General features: G+C 35.3%; 1 long non-coding RNA gene across 1 annotated transcript; it reads left to right on the top strand.

The window, feature by feature from the left end:
• The first annotated feature begins 852 nt into the window (after positions 1-852).
• On the top strand, positions 853-3211 carry LOC147400239 (uncharacterized). Its single transcript, XR_015179537.1, has 2 exons — positions 853-1436; positions 2941-3211. It is a non-coding gene; the product is annotated as an uncharacterized LOC147400239 (long non-coding RNA).
• The last annotated feature ends 21937 nt before the right edge of the window (positions 3212-25148 follow it).

Below are 25148 nucleotides of genomic sequence, written 5' to 3' on the forward strand. Positions count from 1 at the left end.
TGATTAATTAATGAATGTGTTGGACTGACAAAATATGGGAGACATAAGTCTACGAGTTATAAATGAGATTAGCTTGGGACTAAGAATAAATAGTAATCGAAAATAGGTAGTGTTTATTATACATGTCATGTTAGTGGAATCACGACTAAATTCGATAAGGTATGATTTCAATTTCGATGACGAAATTTTTATTAAGGGGGGGAGAATGTAAAACCCCAAATTTTAATTCGTATCTCGAGGAAAAATAAATAGTGGAATTTTAAGAAAATCTTGAAAGTGGGACTTAGGGTAAAATTGTAGGACCTTGTTCTGATCATTTTTAATGGAATCTAACCTCACCATTAGATTCAAAATGATCAAAAAATATAGTTTAGCCTGTAAGCACGCTCAAATGCGAGTCCGAATATAAAAGTTGCAAAATCCTCGATTACCGGGTCGGACCAGGCTAAAACAGTGACTTTTTGTTAGAGGAATAACTTTTAAAATTCGATCATACCATTGGGTTTATAACGAAAAATTATTCAACATAGACTATTTATTTGTCATTTTTGGAGATCAGGAAGTTGAATTATCGCCAAAAACGAAAACGACATCAAGTTTATGGGTCACGTCAGGCCAAAAATGTAAATTTTTGATGGAGACATAATTTGTAGAAATTGACTACACCATTAGATCCGGAACGAAAAATTAGATGAAATAGAGTATTCATTTGTCAGTTTTGGATTCCGGATGATCAAGTTATCATCGATCAAAACAATAGGCGAAATACCGATTTCGTCCTAACTTTTATATTAAAAAAAAAAATTTAATTTTTTTATATAACTCATCTTCCCCAACTCACTCGTCCAGCATAATAAACGAAAAAATAAAAAAAAAAAATTTGTTTTTCCTCCGATTCTTCCACCTCAGATCTCTCACAAACGGCTCGCCGTCGACGATCGACGCAGAAGGGAGAAATGTCCGCAGCTTCGTTCTCTACAAAACCCACCCAACCTTTCTTCGTTTCACTTTCTATTTCACCCGATATCGTCAAAAATCAGCCGTATTTGGATACGAAAATTTTGAAACTTTGACCTCGGATTTCGTCCGTTTCGGGGTCAAACCGTCTTCCGACGCAGAAGGGAGAAACGTCCGCAGCCTCATTCTCTACATAACCCAACCAAATTCCTTCCGTTTTCTCGTCTTTTTCACCCCGTATAGTCAAAAATCAGCCGTATTTTTATACGGAGATTTTCGTAACTTCGACCTCGGTTTTCATCGATTTCGGGGTCAAACCGTCTTTCGCCGTAGAAGGGAGAAGAGACGAGCACATCGAGATCTTCAAAACCACCGGGCCGGTTTCGAAAATCAGCCACTTCGAAGTTCGGTCCGTCTCGATTTCCGCGCCGTTCGCCTCGATTTCCGTGCACGTGCTTCAATTCCGTCGCCTAGTGATTGTAAGGAACTCTCAATTTCTATTAGTAATCATAGATTGTGAAAATTGCATTTAGGATTTTATTGGAAAAATTTGGATGTATTTCCGAAATATAGAATTCTTTGTTTATTTCAAAATTCACGCCAGAAATTGCATGTTTGATATGTTTAATTGTATTTTTAACAAATTATACGTGGGTAGAGTATTTTAACGGGTTATTGCCATAAATTGGGTCTTGTGCACTGCTCGGACCCCGTTTTGATATGAAATTTGTATTTTTTTTTCAATATTATTGATAGAAATAAATTGTATAGTTGAAAAATGTGATTTAATATTCAATGAACTCATATTGAGTTGATGAATATCAGAAAATGGATATTTTATGAAGAGATTGAAAACTGTAAAAGTCGAAAAAAGGGAAAAAGGGTATGAAACGGTAAAATGTCAGAGTCACACCCGAGGGGTGATGTCTGCATTTTACGTTGTTGTGTTGTATGCAGGTTGGTGAACGGATATCCAGGGATAATGTTACTGGTTGCATGTTTATTTACTTTCTGTTAGCGCGAGGCGCTCTGTTATGTTATTTATTTTAGGCCGGGTGGCCACACTTGCATGGTAGGAAACTGGATATCTATTCTCAACCTTGTATTGTTAATTTCTCTTTTGTTTTCAAATGAAAATAATATATATAAGTAGCTATTTTGTGAGCTGTTAAAGAGTTTGTGAATGCCTGAAGGGATAGTGCATCATATCATCCGGAGTGGTGTACTATCCTGGGATGTACGGTAGGGACCACCAAACTCATACGTGGTATGGGACGCGTATGAGAGTGGAGTCACAACTGGAATCCGGGTTTATTCCTCTCTATCTTTACCAGTGAACTTGTAATGTAAAGGTGGTCGTATACGAATGGTTTGTATATTTGGGAATCACATGCACGCCTGATAGGCATAGACGAAGATGATTAGTCAGTGATCACTAACAATCTATAGTAGTCGAACGTTCTGACACATCGAAAAGAGACCCATTGCTTACGGTCAAGTCAAACGGCCAGCCTGAGCCGGATAAATGGTTAACCAAGCGTGGTAAACAACGACCGACCACAAAATCAGGAACTAAAAGCCAGAGATAAATTGTAACATCATGTCCCGACTGGGAGCGATCCAGTCGTGAATCCCAACACTCTAATTCCAATACTCCACCATTGTGTATTATGTATCTGTTGCTTATTTTGATATATAAAATGAAATGCATGTTTATTATTTCCATTTGATCAATTAGATTTGTATAAAAAGAAATGTTATAGTGAGTACGCTGATCGATGTAATGTGAGTTTTAAAATGTTTAGTTGCTCATCCCTGGCTATATGTACCAGTTAATCGTAGGTTTCTTCTGTAAAACTTTGTTTATTTTAAAATGATTCAGTATGTTTATTCGTTCATGTTAGGAGAGGTTATTGGCAGAAATTGTTGCTTCCTTACTGGGTAACCATTGTTACTCACCCTTTCCTTCTCCATTTTTTTTAGTTTCAGATCTGAAGCTTGGCGAAACAAGTGTAGAACAAGAGCGAGGATCATCTGGTTGGTCAGATAGACAACCAGAGTCCGTCACCTGGTAAGTATTAGGGCTATACCCCTAGTGGTGTCAGTTTCTCCAGGTAGTCTTATGGATTCTGTCTTGAGTGTTAGGAATTATGTTAGAGTGAGGAATTTTGTATAATCCTGTATATAATTTTTCTTCTTCCGCACTCTGATCTATCGGACATTATTAGACGTATATAGGCTTCCGCTAGTATTATATTTTATTTGTTATATGCAGGATTGTATGTCGTTTATCAGGTGCAGGTTGAATCGCCTTGGAATGCTAACATAAACAGAGGAGACCATGCCGAAATTTCGAGGTGCCACCTCGTACCTTGAAATCTGACATGGGGATTTGTGTTAGTGTTCGGCGGGGGGCCACAGATGGTATCAGAGCATAGTATTAGATCCGTATGGGATACTGATCTGCTATGTTTTGAAGAATTAGCTGATACCACATATATTAGAGCGATAATCATAGAGTGTCACTAGGAATTCGGTATCCGAGCTCATTAGTAATTCCGTATTGGAATTATGAGTTCTTCCGTGTCTAGATGTTTATAGAGCCTTGTAAGCCTAAGATAGGATTCTAAGTTTATTCTTTAGTAATGGAAATGGAGTCCATTACTAAGTTCCAATCTATGATAGTAATTCATAGTTACGTAAGAGTAGCTTTGGCCTTATTATGATAAGTGCCTTAATACGGATGAACATAAGCTAGAGGAATGGATAAGGTAGAGGCCAAAACGCAACAGAGACAAGATAGGTTCTGGATCAGACATTTGACCTGATATCACAACTAATATCATTCATCGGATAGGTGGCTGAGTCTCATGACAAGTTTAGAGAAGAAATATGAATAATGCAACCACCAACACCTCGAAGCCAAATGGAAGGAAGGTAATTAGCGACAAACAGTTACGAAACTAACAAATTTATAGGAAAATAACAATAAGTGGGGAGTGATATTATAGACATACCAACTCAATGGATGGAAGAATATCATAAGAAATAATATATACTATTAAATCAGTCGAAAGAAAGAGTTGTGGTATATTATGAATGTGGCAAATCGGGACATAAAGGAGAACAATGTTTGGGTCAATATCACTTGATTAAGGATGCGTGCTTCCAAAAAAATGCTAGACAAACCAATTGAAGGAACAATAAGGCCACCAGATTTAAATAAAGTTAATAACGTATTCGTGCCATCCTGAACAGACAAGACTAGTGATCGGAAGTGAGAGATGGTACAAGACTTACCACGATTGTAAGGCACACTACTAAATCCAAAAAATGAGGAAGCATTGGACTTCTTCGCAAAAGGGAAATACTATTCCACCTTAGGGACCATTATTACAAGGTCATGCCTTTGAAGAATAAGAGAATTTCTCAATCCAAAGGACAGGTAGATCCAAGGATGTGGTTGTAGAATTTTCAACGATTACATCTATTAAGATTTGGAGACTTTTCCGATCCGATTGAGGTTAATGAGTGGATTTTAAAGACCTGAAAGATTTTGAGTACCATGTAATACCCAAGAGATCAATGGGTGACGGTGATTACATTCCAGTTGAACGAGGATGCCAATCATTAGTAACGTTTGAGAGGAATATATTGGGAGATGGAGCGTTTGAGTGGGTAGAATTCGAGAGGATATTTGTTAATTGATTTATATTTGAGACTTCTCAAGAAGTCAAACACTAGGAGTTTTTGAGATTAATGCAAGGTAATCTATCAATTATAGAAACTAAGATATGATATTCATTAGGTTGTCACGATATGCGCCCGAGCTTATCCTGACAGATTTGCAGAAGGCTCATAGATTTTTTTTGAAGATTATAACCCTACCTAAAGACCAAGAGGTCAATGATTGAGATTAGCAATTATAGAGATACAATGAATCGAGCTTAAAGGATAAAACGAGAGGAGACAGAGTTACAGACCTCCAGTGGACAAATGAGTTGACCTTAGATTTCTTTTCTTCCCAGGTTAGATCTGGCCAAGAGGCTGATGTATTTGAGGTTGATCTTCCCCGGATCAGTGTATCCACAATATAGAACTCCTCCACTATCAAGTTGTAGAGTTCTCCAATTGCTTAGTTATAGAACAGTTGGAGCTCCAATGATGCCAACAAGGCCAAAGGAATCAACAAGGTAGGTTCAGAGCCTACAAACCCCAGTTTACCAACTGCCTACTCATAGAAATCAACGAAGACAAGATCGTTGACATATTACGCGTGTGATTAGGTGGGACATATCAAGAGAGAATGTCCTCTATCATAGTCGCGAGCAAGGATTGTGACCTAGGAGAAAGTACCTGTCTCCAACGAAGTTTTGGAAGGTACAATTTCTAATTATAATGTTAGAACGTGGAGTTTACTCAATATTGGTTCATCTAGATTATATAATTCTGTGAAGAGTTTGTACACTTGCTGGAACTAGAAACTACTGACACAGGTCAAGTAATGAAATTATTTATACCATTGGGAGGCCTTGCGAAGAAAGAATAAGATTTTTGGAAGATCATTTAAGAACTTGCAAAATAGGTATTAGAATAATTGTAAAGTGTGAAAAGACAAGTGACGTTCAATTGGTACGCTAGTCTTTATATCAATAGTCTAATCAATTACTCGTATATTACGCTAGTAGATAAGTAGGTGTTTCTTGTATATCCTTCATGTCGAGAGCTACGTCCTCGAATATTAACATAGGGAGTTGCGTATCTTTCCTTTCGATTGAAGATAGCTTAACTTTGGGAGGCTTAACGACTGAACTATTAGATAAAGCACCTCTTGCTTTACGACTTCTTGAATAGATTCTTCTCCTTTGAAAAGATAGATCATTTTTCCCTTTTATCTTTCTATCATCGGTGTCGGTTCTAACTCTTCTTTTGCTTTCTCCTTTCACGATCGCCTTCTAATAGAAGAATTCATTATTATTGTTCTCGTTACGTAATCATGCTTTCTACAGACAAACACTCACTTCGAACTTCGGTCGTAACTCCTTTCACTCATCGAAACGAAAACGTTATAAGTAAAGATTATGATTCCGTAGAAGCAACGGCTACCACCTACCTGTGCCCCCATCCATCATAAAGAGATTTAGTAGAGTATAAGTTAGGAGGTGGGTTGATGTAAAATGTGAGAAAGAATAATCTTATGAAAATGTTGCATTAATGGTGACTTAATGGAATTGTGAGAAAATAAATGTAGGATTTATCCCCTCGAGTAAGATTTTAAATTATAAAGGTTATGACAGAGATTTTGAGGAAATATCGCAATAATTAAAATGTAATATCGAATTGAATATAAAGATAGTGGTGTGTTTGCGGTAAGACTATGTATTGAGGAGTAATATTCATAACAATTATGAGTAAAACATAATAGACGATGTAATTGATGAGAGAAGTAAAGATGAAGAATAAAAAAGATGTGAAAGGATTGTGGTTGATAGACATTGGTGGGGAAGTGATACAAGGTGAATTGATTGTTATCTTAGGATTTTACAAATAATGGATTAGTTGGAGTATGAGTTTGAATTAGAGTGATTAATTAATGAATGTGTTGGACTGACAAAATATGGGAGACATAAGTCTACGAGTTATAAATGAGATTAGCTTGGGACTAAGAATAAATAGTAATCGAAAATAGGTAGTGTTTATTATACATGTCATGTTAATGGAATCACGACTAAATTCGATAAGGTATGATTTCAATTTCGATGACGAAATTTTTATTAAGGGGGGGAGAATGTAAAACCCCAAATCTTTAATTCGTATCTCGAGGAAAAATAAATAGTGGAATTTTAAGAAAATCTTGAAAGTGGGACTTAGGGTAAAATTGTAGGACCTTGTTCTGATCATTTTTAATGGAATTTGACCTCACCATTGGATTCAAAATGATCAAAAAATATAGTTTAGCCTGTAAGCACGCTCAAATGCTAGTCCGAATATAAAAGTTGCAAAATCCTCGATTACCGGGTCGGACCAAGCTAAAACAGTGACTTTTTGTTAGAGGAATAACTTTTAAAATTTGATCATCATTGGGTTTATAACGAAAAATTATTCGACATAGACTATTTATTTGTCATTTTTGGAGATCAGGAAGTTGAATTATCGCCAAAAACGAAAACGACATCAAGTTTATGGGTCACGTCAGGCCAAAAATGTAAATTTTTGATTGAGACATAATTTGTAGAAATTGACTACACCATTAGATCCGGAACGAAAAATTAGATGAAATAGAGTATTCATTTGTCAGTTTTGGAGTCCGGATGATCAAGTTATCATCGATCAAAACAATAGGCGAAATACCGATTTCGTCCTAACTTTTATAAAAAAAAAAAATTAATTTTTTATATATACTCATCTTCCCCAACTCACTCGTCCTTACAGCATAATAAACGAAAAAAAAAAAAAAAAAAAATTTGTTTTTCCTCCGATTCTTCCACCTCAGATCTTTCACAAACGGCTCGCCGTCGATGATCGACGCAGAAGGGAGAAATGTCCGCAGCTTCGTTCTCTACAAAACCCACCCAACCTTTCTTCGTTTCACTTTCTATTTCACCCGATATCGTCAAAAATCAGCCGTATTTGGATACGAAAATTTGAAACTTTGACCTCGGATTTCGTCCGTTTCGGGGTCAAACCGTCTTTCGACGCAGAAGGGAGAAACGTCCGCAGCCTCATTCTCTACATAAGCCAACCAAATTCCTTCCGTTTTCTCGTCTTTTTCACCCCGTATAGTCAAAAATCAGCCGTATTTTTATACGGAGATTTTCGTAACTTCGACCTCGGTTTTCATCGATTTCGGGGTCAAACCGTCTTTCGCCGTAGAAGGGAGAAGAGACGAGCACATCGAGATCTTCAAAACCACCGGGCCGGTTTCGAAAATCAGCCACTTCGAAGTTCGATCCGTCTCGATTTCCGTGCCGTTCGCCTCGATTTCCGTGCACGTGCTTCAATTCCGTCGCCTAGTGATTGTAAGGAACTCTCAATTTCTATTAGTAATCGTAGATTGTGAAAATTGCATTTAGGATTTTATTGGAAAAATTTGGATGTATTTCCGAAATATAGAATTCTTTGTTTATTTCAAAATTCACGCCAGAAATTGCATGTTTGATATGTTTAATTGTATTTTTAACAAATTATACGTGGGTAGAGTATTTTAACGGGTTATTGCCATAAATTGGGTCTTGTGCACTGCTCGGACCCCGTTTTGATATGAAATTTGTATTTTTTTTTCAATATTATTGATAGAAATAAATTGTATAGTTGAAAAATATGATTTAATATTCAATGAACTCATATTGAGTTGATGAATATCAGAAAATAGATATTTTATGAAGAGATTAAAAACTGTAAAAGTCGAAAAAAGGGAAAAAGGGTATGAAACGGTAAAATGTCAGAGTCACACCCGAGGGGTGATGTCTGCATTTTACGTTGTTGTGTTGTATGCAGGTTGGTGAACGGATATCCAGGGATAATGTTACTGGTTGCATGTTTATTTACTTTCTGTTAGCGCGAGGCGCTCTGTTATGTTATTTATTTTAGGCCGGGTGGCCACACTTGCATGGTAGGAAACTGGATATCTATTCTCAACCTTGTATTGTTAATTTCTCTTTTGTTTTCAAATGAAAATAATATATATAAGTAGCTATTTTGTGAGCTGTTAAAGAGTTTGTGAATGCCTGAAGGGATAATGCATCATATCATCCGGAGTGGTGTACTATCCTGGGATGTACGGTAGGGACCACCAAACTCATACGTGGTATGGGACGCGTATGAGAGTGGAGTCACAACTGGAATCCGGGTTTATTCCTCTCTATCTTTACCAGTGAACTTGTAATGTAAAGGTGGTCGTATACGAATGGTTTGTATATTTGGGAATCACTTGCACGCCTGATAGGCATAGACGAAGATGATTAGTCAGTGATCACTAACAATCTATAGTAGTCAAACGTTCTGACACATCGAAAAGAGACCCATTGCTTACGGTCACGTCAAACGGCCAGCCTGAGCCGGATAAATGGTCAACCAAGCGTGGTAAACAGCGACCAGCCACAAAATCAGGAACTAAAAGCCAGAGATAAATTGTAACATCATGTCCCGACTGGGAGCGATTCAGTCGTGAATCCCAACACTCTAATTCCAATACTCCACCATTGTGTATTATGTATCTGTTGCTTATTTTGATATATAAAATGAAATGCATGTTTATTATTTCCATTTGATCAATTAGATTTGTATAAAAAGAAAATGTTATAGTGAGTACCGCTGATCGATGTAATGTGAGTTTTAAAATGTTTAGTTGCTCATCCCTGGCTATATATACCAGTTAATCGTAGGTTTCTTCTGTAAAACTTTGTTTATTTTAAAATGATTCAGTATGTTTATTCGTTCATGTTAGGAGAGGTTATTGGCAGAAATTGTTGCTTCCTTACTGGGTAACCATTGTTACTCACCCTTTCCTTCTCCATTTTTTTTAGTTTCAGATCTGAAGCTTGGCGAAACAAGTGTAGAACAAGAGCGAGGATCATCTGGTTGGTCAGATAGACAACCAGAGTCCGTCACCTGGTAAGTATTAGGGCTATACCCCCTAGTGGTATCAGTTTCTCCAGGTAGTCTTATGGATTCTGTCTTGAGTGTTAGGAATTATGTTAGAGTGAGGAATTTTGTATAATCCTGTATATAATTTTTCTTCTTCCGCACTTTGATCTATCGGACATTATTAGACGTATATAGGCTTCCGCTAGTATTATATTTTATTTGTTATATGCAGGATTGTATGTCGTTTTATCAGGTGCAGGTTGAATCGCCTTGGAATGCTAACATAAACAGAGGAGACCATGCCGAAATTTCGAGGTGCCACCTCGTACCTTGAAATCTGACATGGGGATTTGTGTTAGTGTTCGGCGGGGGGCCACAGATGGTATCAGAGCATAGTATTAGATCCGTATGGGATACTGATCTGCTATGTTTTGAAGAATTAGCTTATACCACATATATTAGAGCGATAATCATAGAGTGTCACTAGGAATTCGGTATCCGAGCTCATTAGTAATTCCGTATTGGAATTATGAGTTCTTCCGTGTCTAGATGTTTATAGAGCCTTGTAAGCCTAAGATAGGATTCTAAGTTTATTCTTTAGTAATGGAAATGGAGTCCATTACTAAGTTCCAATCTATGATAGTAATTCATAGTTACGTAAGAGTAGCTTTGGCCTTATTATGATAAGTGCCTTAATACGGATGAACATAAGCTAGAGGAATGGATAAGGTAGAGGCCAAAACGCAACAGAGACAAGATAGGTTCTGGATCAGACATTTGACCTGATATCACAACTAATATCATTCATCGGATAGGTGGCTGAGTCTCATGACAAGTTTAGAGAAGAAATATGAATAATGCAACCACCAACACCTCGAAGCCAAATGGAAGGAAGGCAATTAGCGACAAACAGTTACGAAACTAACAAATTTATAGGAAAATAACAATAAGTGGGGAGTGATATTATAGACATACCAACTCAATGGATGGAAGAATATCATAAGAAATAACATATACTATTAAATCAGTCGAAAGAAAGAGTTGTGGTATATTATGAATGTGGCAAATCGGGACATAAAGGAGAACAATGTTTGGGTCAATATCACTTGATTAAGGATGCGTGCTTCCAAAAAAATGCTAGACAAACCAATTGAAGGAACAATAAGGCCACCAGATTTAAATAAAGTTAATAACGTATTTGTGCCATCCTGAACAGATAAGACTAGTGATCGGAAGTGAGAGATGGTACAAGACTTACCACGATTGTAAGGCACACTACTAAATCCAAGAAATGAGGAAGCATTGGACTTCTTCGCAAAAGGGAAATACTATTCCACCTTAGGGACCATTATCACAAGGTCATGCCTTTGAAGAATAAGAGAATTTCTCAATCCAAAGGACAGGTAGATCCAAGGATGTGGTTGTAGAATTTTCAACGATTACATCTATTAAGATTTGGAGACTTTTCCGATCCGATTGAGGTTAATGAGTGGATTTTAAAGACCTGAAAGATTTTGAGTACCATGTAATACCCAAGAGATCAATGGGTGACGGTGATTACATTCCAGTTGAACGAGGATGCCAATCATTAGTAACGTTTGAGAGGAATATATTGGGAGATGGAGCGTTTGAGTGGGTAGAATTCGAGAGGATATTTGTTAATTGATTTATATTTGAGACTTCTCAAGAAGTCAAACACTAGGAGTTTTTGAGATTAATGCAAGGTAATCTATCAATTATAGAAACTAAGATATGATATTCATTAGGTTGTCACGATATGCGCCCGAGCTTATCCTGACAGATTTGCAGAAGGCTCATAGATTTTTTTGAAGATTATAACCCTACCTAAAGACCAAGAGGTCAATGATTGAGATTAGCAATTATAGAGATACAATGAATCGAGCTTAAAGGATAAAACGAGAGGAGACAGAGTTACAGACCTCCAGTGGACAAATGAGTTGACCTTAGATTTCTTTTCTTCCCAGGTTAGATCTGGCCAAGAGGCTGATGTATTTGAGGTTGATCTTCCCCGGATCAGTGTATCCACAATATAGAACTCCTCCACTATCAAGTTGTAGAGTTCCCCAATTGCCTAGTTATAGAACAGTTGGAGCTCCAATGATGCCAACAAGGCCAAAGGAATCAACAAGGTAGGTTCAGAGCCTACAAATCCCAATTTACCAATTGCCTACTCTATAGAAACCAACGAAGACAAGATCGTTGACATATTACGCGTGTGATTAGGTGGGACATATCAAGAGAGAATGTCCTCTATCATAGTCGCGAGCAAGGATTGTGACCTAGGAGAAAGTACCTGTCTCCAACGAAGTTTTGGAAGGTACAATTTCTAATTATAATGTTAGAACGTGGAGTTTACTCAATATTGGTTCATCTAGATTATATAATTCTGTGAAGAGTTTGTACACTTGCTGGAACTAGAAACTACTGACACAGGTCAAGTAATGAAATTATTTATACCATTGGGAGGCCTTGCGAAGAAAGAATAAGATTTTTGGAAGATCATTTAAGAACTTGCAAAATAGGTATTAGAATAATTGTAAAGTGTGAAAAGACAAGTGACGTTCAATTGGTACGCTAGTCTTTATATCAATAGTCTAATCAATTACTCGTATATTACGCTAGTAGATAAGTAGGTGTTTCTTGTATATCCTTCATGTCGAGAGCTACGTCCTCGAATATTAACATAGGGAGTTGCGTATCTTTCCTTTCGATTGAAGATAGCTTAACTTTGGGAGGCTTAACGACTGAACTATTAGATAAAGCACCTCTTGCTTTACGACTTCTTGAATAGATTCTTCTCCTTTGAAAAGATAGATCATTTTTCCCTTTTATCTTTCTATCATCGGTGTCGGTTCTAACTCTTCTTTTGCTTTCTCCTTTCACGATCGCCTTCTAATAGAAGAATTCATTATTATTGTTCTCGTTACGTAATCAGTGCTTTCTACAGACAAACACTCACTTCGAACTTCGGTCGTAACTCCTTTCACTCATCGAAACGAAAACGTTATAAGTAAAGATTATGATTCCGTAGAAGCAACGGCTACCACCTACCTGTGCCCCCATCCATCATAAAGAGATTTAGTAGAGTATAAGTTAGGAGGTGGGTTGATGTAAAATGTGAGAAAGAATAATCTTATGAAAATGTTGCATTAATGGTGACTTAATGGAATTGTGAGAAAATAAATGTAGGATTTATCCCCTCGAGTAAGATTTTAAATTATAAAGGTTATGACAGAGATTTTGAGGAAATATCGCAATAATTAAAAATGTAATATCGAATTGAATATAAAGATAGTGGTGTGTTTGCGGTAAGACTATGTATTGAGGAGTAATATTCATAACAATTATGAGTAAAACATAATAGACGATGTAATTGATGAGAGAAGTAAAGATGAAGAATAAAAAAGATGTGAAAGGATTGTGGTTGATAGACATTGGTGGGGAAGTGATACAAGGTGAATTGATTGTTATCTTAGGATTTTACAAATAATGGATTAGTTGGAGTATGAGTTTGAATTAGAGTGATTAATTAATGAATGTGTTGGACTGACAAAATATGGGAGACATAAGTCTACGAGTTATAAATGAGATTAGCTTGGGACTAAGAATAAATAGTAATCGAAAATAGGTAGTGTTTATTATACATGTCATGTTAATGGAATCACGACTAAATTCGATAAGGTATGATTTCAATTTCGATGACGAAATTTTTATTAAGGGGGGGAGAATGTAAAACCCCAAATTTTAATTCGTATCTCGAGGAAAAATAAATAGTGGAATTTTAAGAAAATCTTGAAAGTGGGACTTAGGGTAAAATTGTAGGACCTTGTTCTGATCATTTTTAATGGAATTTGACCTCACCATTGGATTCAAAATGATCAAAAAATATAGTTTAGCCTGTAAGCACGCTCAAATGCGAGTCCGAATATAAAAGTTGCAAAATCCTCGATAACCGGGTCGGACCAGGCTAAAACAGTGACTTTTTGTTAGAGGAATAACTTTTAAAATTTGATCATACCATTGGGTTTATAACGAAAAATTATTCAACATAGACTATTTATTTGTCATTTTTGGAGATCAGGAAGTTGAATTATCGCCAAAAACGAAAACGACATCAAGTTTATGGGTCACGTCAGGCCAAAAATGTAAATTTTTGATTGAGACATAATTTGTAGAAATTGACTACACCATTAGATCCGGAACGAAAAATTAGATGAAATAGAGTATTCATTTGTCAGTTTTGGATTCCGGATGATCAAGTTATCATCGATCAAAACAATAGGCGAAATACCGATTTCGTCCTAACTTTTATATTAAAAAAAAAAAAATTAATTTTTTTATATAACTCATCTTCCCCAACTCACTCGTCCTTACAGCATAATAAACGAAAAAATAAAAAATAAAAAAAATTTGTTTTTCCTCCGATTCTTCCACCTCAGATCTTCACAAACGGCTCGCCGTCGACGATCGACGCAGAAGGGAGAAATGTCCGCAGCTTCGACTCTACAAAACCCACCCAACCTTTCTTCGTTTCACTTTCTATTTCACCCGATATCGTCAAAAATCAGCCGTATTTGGATACGAAAATTTTGAAACTTTGACCTCGGATTTCGTCCGTTTCGGGGTCAAACCGTCTTCCGACGCAGAAGGGAGAAACGTCCGCAGCCTCATTCTCTACATAACCCAATCAAATTCCTTCCGTTTTCTCGTCTTTTTCACCCCGTATAGTCAAAAATCAGCCGTATTTTTATACGGAGATTTTCGTAACTTCGACCTCGGTTTTCATCGATTTCGGGGTCAAACCGTCTTTCGCCGTAGAAGGGAGAAGAGACGAGCACATCGAGATCTTCAAAACCACCGGGCCGGTTTTGAAAATCAGCCGCTTCGAAGTTCGGTCCGTCTCGATTTCCGCGCCGTTCGCCTCGATTTCCGTGCACGTGCTTCAATTCCGTCGCCTAGTGATTGTAAGGAACTCTCAATTTCTATTAGTAATCATAGATTGTGAAAATTGCATTTAGGATTTTATTGGAAAAATTTGGATGTATTTCCGAAATATAGAATTCTTTGTTTATTTCAAAATTCACGCCAGAAATTGCATGTTTGATATGTTTAATTGTATTTTTAACAAATTATACGTGGGTAGAGTATTTTAACGGGTTATTGCCATAAATTGGGTCTTGTGCACTGCTCGGACCCCGTTTTGATATGAAATTTGTATTTTTTTTTCAATATTATTGATAGAAATAAATTGTATAGTTGAAAAATGTGATTTAATATTCAATGAACTCATATTGAGTTGATGAATATCAGAAAATGGATATTTTATGAAGAGATTGAAAACTGTAAAAGTCGAAAAAAGGGAAAAAGGGTATGAAACGGTAAAATGTCAGAGTCACACCCGAGGGGTGATGTCTGCATTTTACGTTGTTGTGTTGTATGCAGGTTGGTGAACGGATATCCAGGGATAATGTTACTGGTTGCATGTTTATTTACTTTCTGTTAGCGCGAGGCGCTCTGTTATGTTATTTATTTTAGGCCGGGTGGCCACACTTGCATGGTAGGAAACTGGATATCTATTCTCAACCTTGTATTGTTAATTTCTCTTTTGTTTTCAAATGAAAATAATATATATAAGTAGCTATTTTGTGAGCTGTTAAAGAGTTTGTGAATGCCTGAAGGGATAGTGCATCATATCATCCGGAGTGGTGTACTATCCTGGGATGTACGGTAGGGACCACCAAACTCATACGTGGTATGGGACGCGTATGAGAGTGGAGTCACAACTGGAATCCGGGTTTATTCCTCTCTATCTTTACCAGTGAACTTGTAATGTAAAGGTGGTCGTATACGAATGGTTTGTATATTTGGGAATCACATGCACGCCTGATAGGCATAGACGAAGATGATTAGTCAGTGATCACTAACAATCTATAGTAGTCGAACGTTCTGACACATCGAAAAGAGACCCATTGCTTACGGTCACGTCAAACGGCCAGCCTGAGCCGGATAAATGGTCAACCAAGCGTGGTAAACAGCGACCAGCCACAAAATCAGGAACTAAAAGCCAGAGAGAAATTGTAACATCATGTCCCGACTGGGAGCGATCCAGTCGTGAATCCCAACACTCTAATTCCAATACTCCACCATTGTGTATTATGTATCTGTTGCTTATTTTGATATATAAAATGAAATGCATGTTTATTATTTCCATTTGATCAATTAGATTTGTATAAAAAGAAAATGTTATAGTGAGTACTGCTGATCGATGTAATGTGAGTTTTAAAATGTTTAGTTGCTCATCCCTGGCTATATGTACCAGTTAATCGTAGGTTTCTTCTGTAAAACTTTGTTTATTTTAAAATGATTCAGTATGTTTATTCGTTCATGTTAGGAGAGGTTATTGGCAGAAATTGTTGCTTCCTTACTGGGTAACCATTGTTACTCACCCTTTCCTTCTCCATTTTTTTTAGTTTCAGATCTGAAGCTTGGCGAAACAAGTGTAGAACAAGAGCGAGGATCATCTGGTTGGTCAGATAGACAACCAGAGTCCGTCACCTGGTAAGTATTAGGGCTATACCCCCTAGTGGTGTCAGTTTCTCCAGGTAGTCTTATGGATTCTGTCTTGAGTGTTAGGAATTATGTTAGAGTGAGGAATTTTGTATAATCCTGTATATAATTTTTCTTCTTCCGCACTTTGATCTATCGGACATTATTAGACGTATATAGGCTTCCGCTAGTATTATATTTTATTTGTTATATGCAGGATTGTATGTCGTTTTATCAGGTGCAGGTTGAATCGCCTTGGAATGCTAACATAAACAGAGGAGACCATGCCGAAATTTCGAGGTGCCACCTCGTACCTTGAAATCTGACATGGGGATTTGTGTTAGTGTTCGGCGGGGCGCCACAATCTTCAACCCCCTGAACAACGCTATCTTATTCTTGAGACTTAAATGTTGAAGAAAATAAAATTTTGATGTAGTAGAGGAAAAGTTTTACCATATTTCGTCAATCAATCAATGAGTCTTCTATTTGCTGAATTAATCAGCTAATCCCTTATTTAGAGAATTTTATGAATTTTTGAAAAAAATTCAAAGAATTTTGTGACTATGGCTTATGGTTGAGGTTGGCATTCGACTATAATGATTTTGGGGTTAGAGGGTCTAGGTTTTGGGTCACATGTTAAAATGAGGGGGATTGGTAATTTTTTTGGAATATTACTTAAAAGACCCTCGTGGAGGGACTTATTTCTAAATAGTCCCTATGTTTTGGGTGATTTCATAATTGACCATTTAGTAAACTTTTCTTTTCTTAACAATCCCTAGACCTCATCTCCCAAATTTCTCACGATTGAACACCCTAACTATTCGAACTCAACATTTTGATCAAAAAATATTGGATTTTTGGCATCTCAATGAGTTTCGATGACTCTATTCTATCAAAAAGGATTATAGAAGGAAGAAAAAATCATTTTCAAGTTTATTCACATTTTTCCCTAAAGTTTTGGATGAAAATCAATCAAGAAAGGTTGTTTTGGGTTGAAATCATCTAAACAAGTCATTATCTAAAGTTTTTTTGTAGATCTTTCCATGTATCTTAGTTCAAAAAACTCAGAAAGGGTGAGTTTTACCATTTTCGGGTTCACCACTTTTTGCAAAAAAAGTGGTGAACTTTACAGCATATAGCGATGATTTTGACAATAAAAATTGTGAACTGGACAGTAAATAAATCCGTCAAGTTCGACCGTAAATAAAAGTGGTGAACTCTTTTGTAAATAAAAAAGTGATGACTTCTCCAATAATGAGGGACCAAACACTGAAATTAAAATTAACTTTTACTTGCTTCTTTTGAGGTTTGAACGTTAGGTAGTTGAACTCCTCAAAGTATAGCTCTCAAACTCACCTTTTGTTTCATACATTCCCCCTAGTTTTTTCTTGGCAAAACTATTCAAGTCCATGTCACCCTTTGACTTGAGTCTTTTTTCGTAGACTAATAAAAATATGATATAAAAACCTTTGTTTTTTTTTTTCTTTCCAGAACTACTCAAATTGTAGCTCATGTGCATATTACAACAACCACAATGAGACTATCGAGCTCATTTTTATTAATCTACAAAAGAGGACCAAGGTCAAGGGGCATGTCATCGGTTTTCAAAATAAATAAATAAAAAGTCTGTGAAATAATTATAAAAAGTAGAAGGGGGTATATCAGAAATTTGAAAACATTAGAGGAGGTGATTTGAAAACATGAGGAGTGGGACGTAAGTTAGTTATAAAGTTTAATGGAGTCGTGTTATTTGTTTGTTACGCAAGTTTTGGCTTCTGATTTTGATTTTGATTTTGAGGCAATCTTTTTCTTACCAGAATCACATGAAGAAGGCACTCCCATTGCAAATAAGGCAATCCTTTGTTATTTTATTTTATTTTATTTTTTAGGTCATTTTTAACGATGTAATTTTTGGGAAAAAATAGAAACCAAAGTTTATCAGGTAGGATTGATGCCTAACACTTTCCAATCCCGTAATATGATCCCCAGACTCATAGTTCCATAGTTTCTTTTTCATAGATTAATATTGTTTATCTGTTTAGAGTCATGATTCGATTCCTAAACCACAAAATTAGATAGCGACTCCCAAACACCAAAATGACCAGGTTGTTTGCAAAAACAACAAACATAAATTCTCTTTCTATTCATTTTGAACTTAGTAAAAATAGAAAAATTCAAACTTAGCAATAGACCATTTCTAAAAGCATAACAAAACATAAATTGCCTCAAATGTCCTATTGTTATTTATTTTATAATTTAATTTAATAAATAAACAATGAGATTTTTATTTATATTCAATACTATTATTTTATTAAAAAATATATTATTATTTTATTATAAACTAAATATATTTATAAAAATGAACTAAAATAAAGGGGAAATTATAAAAAAAATTCAAAAAAATAAAATAAAATTTAATTCGTAAAAAGAACCAAATTTAAAAAAAAAAATTATGGATGGGAACCATTTTCGACCATTAAACGGTCGAAAATTTACTATTTCCTCCTCTCGCGCATTTTTAATATTAAAAAATTGGAGAGAGAAAATTTTCGACCCTTAAAGAGTTGAAATTTTCTCTCTCCAATATTCTCTCCAAACAAAATCTCACGATCATGATCATAATCACGATTTTAATCAAAATCATGTTGATTAAGACAAGATCTCACGATCACCATCACGATCATGATCATAATCACAATCTTAATAAAGATCACGTTGATTAAGATTAAGATCGTGATCGATCATAAGATCTTGATCTTGATCATGATTAAGATCGTGAGATTTTGATTGGAGAGAGAAAACTTTTGGCCGGCCAAAAATAATTCCCATGGATAATTTTTTAAAAATCTGATTTTTTTTACGATTAAAATTTTAATTTTTTTAAAAATGATTTTCCTTAAAATAAAGTTGGACTCAAGTATCCCGCTCGTCTAATCCTTCTAGAACCTGGAACTGGAACAGAAATGACACCCGTTAGTAGCTCTTCGAAGAAGAAGAAGAAGAAACAGGAGGGCCCATGAATAAATTGATCGTGATTCTCGAATTTAATTTGAATCTATTGATCGAGATTTTAATTTATTTAGTTTTCGATGAACAAAAACTAGCTACATTTCGAATTTTTCTTTTTTCATCACCTCCAATCCCTAGTTATGCTAGGTTTTGATTCTTTTTTATCAGTTTTTGTTAGACTTGGAATCCTTTATAGCAATGTCGATGGATGGAAACAACAATGAAGCTTTAAAATGCTTGAAAATCACACGAGAAGCCATGGAACTCAAAGCACGTAGCCTTGAACTCGACGAACTCTTATCATCTCTAGAAGGACATATGGCTGATCACCATGACGAAGCATCCTCTTCGAGCAAACCAAACAGAGTTCCTTCGAATGAATTGAGGCTGTAGTTTGCGTGGGCTAAATCTGAGATTGATGTTTAAGTTCCTATTTCTACATTCTAAATAGTCTTGCACAATGTTTTGAAACGAAGAAGATAATGAAGGAGATGGCGAAACAGGTCTAGATCTTGTCCCAAGAGTTCCAGATCTCGAATGTTATTTATTTCAATCTCTGATCTTAGGTAATTTTCTCTATCTGCATATTCTCTTGTTTTTGTTTAAATTCTGTATTTGAATTCTTAGATTTTGTGGATTTTTTCTTGATATTCATAACTCAAAGGTTCTTTGGATGAGAAAAAATTTCTTATCTGCAACAAAAGAGTAGTTCATCTCTATTTGTCACTGATTTTGGACCTAGGTACGTCTTCGATCACTAACTCCATTCCATTAGTGGCGTTTGCAAGTTCGTCTTTCGATCTCTAAAATTTTTCATTTTGTTTATTTTTCCCCTTTTTCAATCCAATGAAGGTAAATTGCTTTTGGAACAAATTTTCTTGAATGATATATTTCCAAGCATTTTGATCTCGATTCTTTGTTATAGATTGGCATCACTGTAGCTCCTCTAATTGTTTCCAACTTTTGAAGAACATATCTTTTTGCAGGAACACATTTGGTTACATCAATTGATCTAAATTATGAACCTGTTATTATTTATCTGTTTTTATTTTTTATTTTACAAATACAAGAACTAATTCTAAATGCTTGAGATGATCAACATAACATCAAGAGCAAAGGTACTTATATGCAACAAAATTACATATGAACAAGGGTGGTCATAGGATCTGTTTGTTAATTATTTTATGGTTTAGGGAAATCAAGTTGACAATATGCTGACTATCCAAACTCATGATATGTGATTTCTCTATCAACTAAGGGTGAAATCAAGTTTCCGCTGCTCCTAGATATAGATTAGTAGGATCATAGATGGTAAGATCTCTACACTATTTACAGTGATCTCTAAACTATTTACAGTGCATGCATTGGAGTCAAGTTCACTTTTCATAGGATTCTCTGTTACGTTCCATGGGAGTCTAGATCTATATATATGACTTCATTAGCTGGAAAACAAGTGCTGATATGACATTAATAGAATCACCACTATTATAAGACCAAGTGTTCATTGCTCCTAGAAAGCAGATTGATAGGATCAGCAGATCTTAAGATGTCTTCTCCGAATGTTATGGCTACCAATGAACTTTTCCTGGGAGTTTATATAGCAGGCCATGGTGTCTAGAATTTAGATCTAGATCTATATTATCAAGCTCAGTGGAGCATCTAAGGTAAGTCAACGCATTATTCACTACCTTCAAGCATATTTCATTATCCTTTCTATTAATTATAGCTCTTACATGGTTGACTATGTGTCGTCATTCAAGTGTATCAAATTCTATGTTAGGCTACTCATTTGGGGAAGCTCCATAGGACTGTCCACCATTCCATGCATGTGCCGATCTTCAATTGGAGATGTCCATTTCCATTTCGTCTATCATTGATTTGGATTATTTTTAGCTCATTCATATTTAATAATTCATATTTTTATGGTTAAATGTTATTGTTATAGATTTATCAAAGAATGCGATCTATTGGTGCTTAGAATCTTCCATTGGAGCCATTTTTTGTCTACGGTGAATTCAAGAGGCTGCCCATGGTGACTAGATTTTAACATTACTTGTTCTAATCTCTGGTTAAACACAGTACAAGTAGAAGTTTTTCTAATCATAGGGACCATTTCAAGTACCACATGCATGTTTGCTTTCAATGTTTGTAACAGTTAAAAGTTTGTTGGGCATTTTTGTGTGCTTATTTGAATGATAACATGAGCTTCAAGTCATAAATTTAATTAACATGACACAAAACAATATACCAGTGGAAATATATTTTAAAAAAATAGTTTATACAATGTTCTTGGTACGCTTTAGAATTAAATTTTGGATTTAAACAGAATACAGAGCAATATTCCTATAGAGACAATAGTGTTTGTGAATCTAATAAAAGAGAAATCCTCTCAATTCTCATTTGTAGTTTGCCTATTTCACATTCTTATCTATCAAGGTATCACAAACTCAATTGAGGTGTTTTAGATGTAATATCATGTGTTTTAAAGTTGTCTTAGTGTTGCATGTCAATCTTTCGAAGAAAGAAGTGTTTGGAATGGGGTGGGTGGGGGTGATAGTTCAAAGCTATTATAGCCTCAATCTTGGGATTTCTATACAAATGGTACAAAACCTAAGATTTGCAGGATCAAAAGTATAAATCACAAGTTTTTAACAGCGAAGAATGAGTTATGTGCGTTCTCAATAACAGAGTGGTAGTAAGAAGGTTTAAACCAGTCTACATGAACAATAAAACAATAATTTAGTATAACAAAGGAAAATATTTGAAGTATAAAAACAATTTAGAAACTCATTTCTTACATTTACGTCATAATCGATCCTCAAGGAGTCCTCCTTCTTGATATGATTTTTTGAGGCCTTATCGTCTAAATCTTGTAATCGGGTTTTGTGCGAAAAGAAATCCATTTAAAAAAAAATTCCATGAAGCTGACAAAGTTATTGAGGCATGTTAGAAAGCGCGTTAGATCTTGGTGTTTGACTTGCCATGTGATCTCATAAAGAGACAATTATATCTAACTATAAATATATCTAAGAACACGGACCAAAGTCTCACTCACATTTAAATATCCAATATATAAACTAAACAGGATGAGGCTTCTTCTTCTTAAGTCAGTATGCCATCTCTACTTCTTTTTCTCCCTTCTATCCACCTTCACAACTTCTCAGTTACTATTTTCAGAATACCCAAACCCCAACACGACACGACCGACCCAACCCATTGCCTACCCTAAACTCATTTATAAAAGTAATTACATTACTAGGAAAATTACCCTTTTACGCCCATTAATTTTGCAATTTCCAAACACAAGTTGCTTCCGTCAATTTGCGTTGCATTAATGAAGAATAGTTCAGTACTTCCTATAGTTAAAATTACCAAATTTCTTAATAAACTAAATTCTCATAAACTTACCACAGCATCCTCATTGCTTTGTCCTGTTATAACTTCCCCATTTATTATGGTTCCTGTAATTCCTGCATTGTTAAGTTTCAGTTTTTTACCAATTCATTACAACCATTTCACAACTAACACTGACATTTGTAATAAGAGAAAAAAAAAATCAGCCAAGCAATTTATTATTGTGACTATTTTATTAGTTCTCTCTTATTTTGATGTTAAGGGATTCAATTGGGCGTCTTGTGAGAAGAGTGAATTGGGTGTCTTGTGAGAAGCGTAAGAGGTGGTATAACTTCCTCAGTAGGTCCATCTCTGATGTTACTAGTGCTGGAATTACACATGTTTGGCTCCCTCCACCTTCCCAGTTTGGCTCTGCTGGACCCTAAGGTACTACTCCTATAATGTGATCCAATCATAAATCATTTCTCTTCCAAGATGGATAGACATTATGTATGTTTTAGATGAGTTTAACTTTCATGCAATTGAGGAATTATGGTTGCTTAATTGTTACATCAAATTTCATTCATTTGTAATTAGTACATTTTGTCATAAAATTGTTTTACTATATAATAGTTTAATATATGATAAAGTGATGGTCTGTTTTGTTTGTTTTTGAAATCTTAAGTTTCTTATAAGATTTGCCCAATTGAATCATAGGTTTAACCAAGCTACAAAGTCTATAATTCAAATTGCTGAAATGTTCCCAACTAAAATTTGGAGATTTGTGGTAGCTTTGCAAAAAATTCTATTTGGACAAAGTGGTAGTCTTGTTATTTGTGATACTTGAAATTTGAGCTCTTATTACCAATGTTGTTTATATATTTTTCTTTTCTTGCCAATGTTTAAGCATGAGAAGTATCCACTTTAGTGTTTTTTTGGATTATTTTTCTTCAATCTAAATTCATAGTACCTTGGAGTACATTAGTTGCTGAAATTATGACGGAAGTAAGCACAAAATTAGAATTATGACGATGTGTGGGTTTTAGAATAAGTAGAATCAAGATTGATTACGTGGATTGTAACTTTAGTACCAGCACTCGTGAGGAGGTATGTATGCCCTTGTAAAAAATTGATAATCTGAAAATAGTCCTAAGTGATCATTTTTTTCCATCTCTGGTCTTTTATGCACAATAAGGATGGCGAGTTTGGTGAAGTTGTGGCCCATAAAATTAGAGTTCGGTGGTTAAAGTAGAGGTGTGGGTCTTGAGTGCATTGTGATTGACACATATGAATCACAACTTAAAAGAAAAGTTTTATAAGATGACAATTTGACTAGCTTTGTTTTATGAAGCTTGATGTCGGGCGGTTGAGTGAGCATGATAGATATGAGAATGCTAGGATATACATCTCTTTCTTTTTCTGCTGATGAGTGCAGATATCTGGTTCCTGCCTATTTGACTGTTGGGTAGTTCATTTTTGTGGTCCAGAAGAGGATAAAACTTAATGCTGAGAAGGCCATTTTCATCTTTGTCAAGAACATTTTTCCACTATGTTGATTTTTTTCTTAATTAACAGTTGACATATAAATTTTAAGTCTCTCCACTGCTGATTTGAATGTTAAATCTTATATCTTTTCAATAATGAATAATCACACTCGATGATACATGGAAAATTAGATTATAGAGTTGACAGTTAATTATGAAAAATTAAAAGAATGGCAATGGATAGACATGTCACTTTTTTCTAGTGTCTAATTTAGCACAGATTGTTTTGTTAGTTTGATGGAGTGATATTGATGACAGCTTATATGTTGTGATTGCAGAGATTTATCATACAATGGATTTTTGGGAAGCCTTCTTATGTTACTGAACCAAATTTACAGTTGTAAGTTTGAAGAAAATCATTGGTTGGATATTGGAATTATAACTTTTATCTTTTATAATGGCCATAGGTTGTCATTGTGGTGGTATTACATTAACTTACTCTTTGTTAGTTTGGTGAAGTGATATTGATGACGGCTTCTACGTTGTGACCACTCTTTGTTTCACCTGCAGTTGCATGCACTTGCAGATATCAATTCAGGTACAAATGCTATCCATTTGCTTTGAAAATGGCAGCAAAACAATCGTAATTCAAGGATTGGAAACTCATTAAAATTTCAAAAATTACTACTAATAATATTGCGGGTCGTGAAGATGACCCTAATAACTTGTATAATAATATTGTTGGGAGAAGTCTATCTAACATACTAACTGAGCACTAAGATTGGAAGCTCACCAAAATTTCATTCTTGTATACCTATTACTATATATATACTTTTTACCTTATATATATGTATATATTTATTTATTTTTCTTTGATCGAATCCACAACTACCGGATTGCAATCTATTCATAAGATCCTTAACTGTTTGACTGGCATCAATTAAGCAAAATATATATAGTAATTAGGGATTTTATTTTAAATTCAATCTTCTTATTATATCTAGAAATGATTGTTGGATTGTGGTTTTTCTACATCCATGTGGCATCGGATCATGTTTTTGGATGCCTCAAGGTGATTCAACGACACTTGATAAGATTTAGTAAGAGTGAAAAAGCATATATGGTTCCTAACCACTTTCACGTCAAGATGTGTGATATGAGGTACAATCTTTAGGTCACTGCAGCACGACACTTCTATAAATATTATCATTT

This window comes from Akebia trifoliata, chromosome 6 (genome assembly GCF_017979445.1).
Source record: "Akebia trifoliata isolate Shusen 1 chromosome 6, ASM1797944v1, whole genome shotgun sequence".
Taxonomy (NCBI): domain Eukaryota; kingdom Viridiplantae; phylum Streptophyta; class Magnoliopsida; order Ranunculales; family Lardizabalaceae; genus Akebia; species Akebia trifoliata.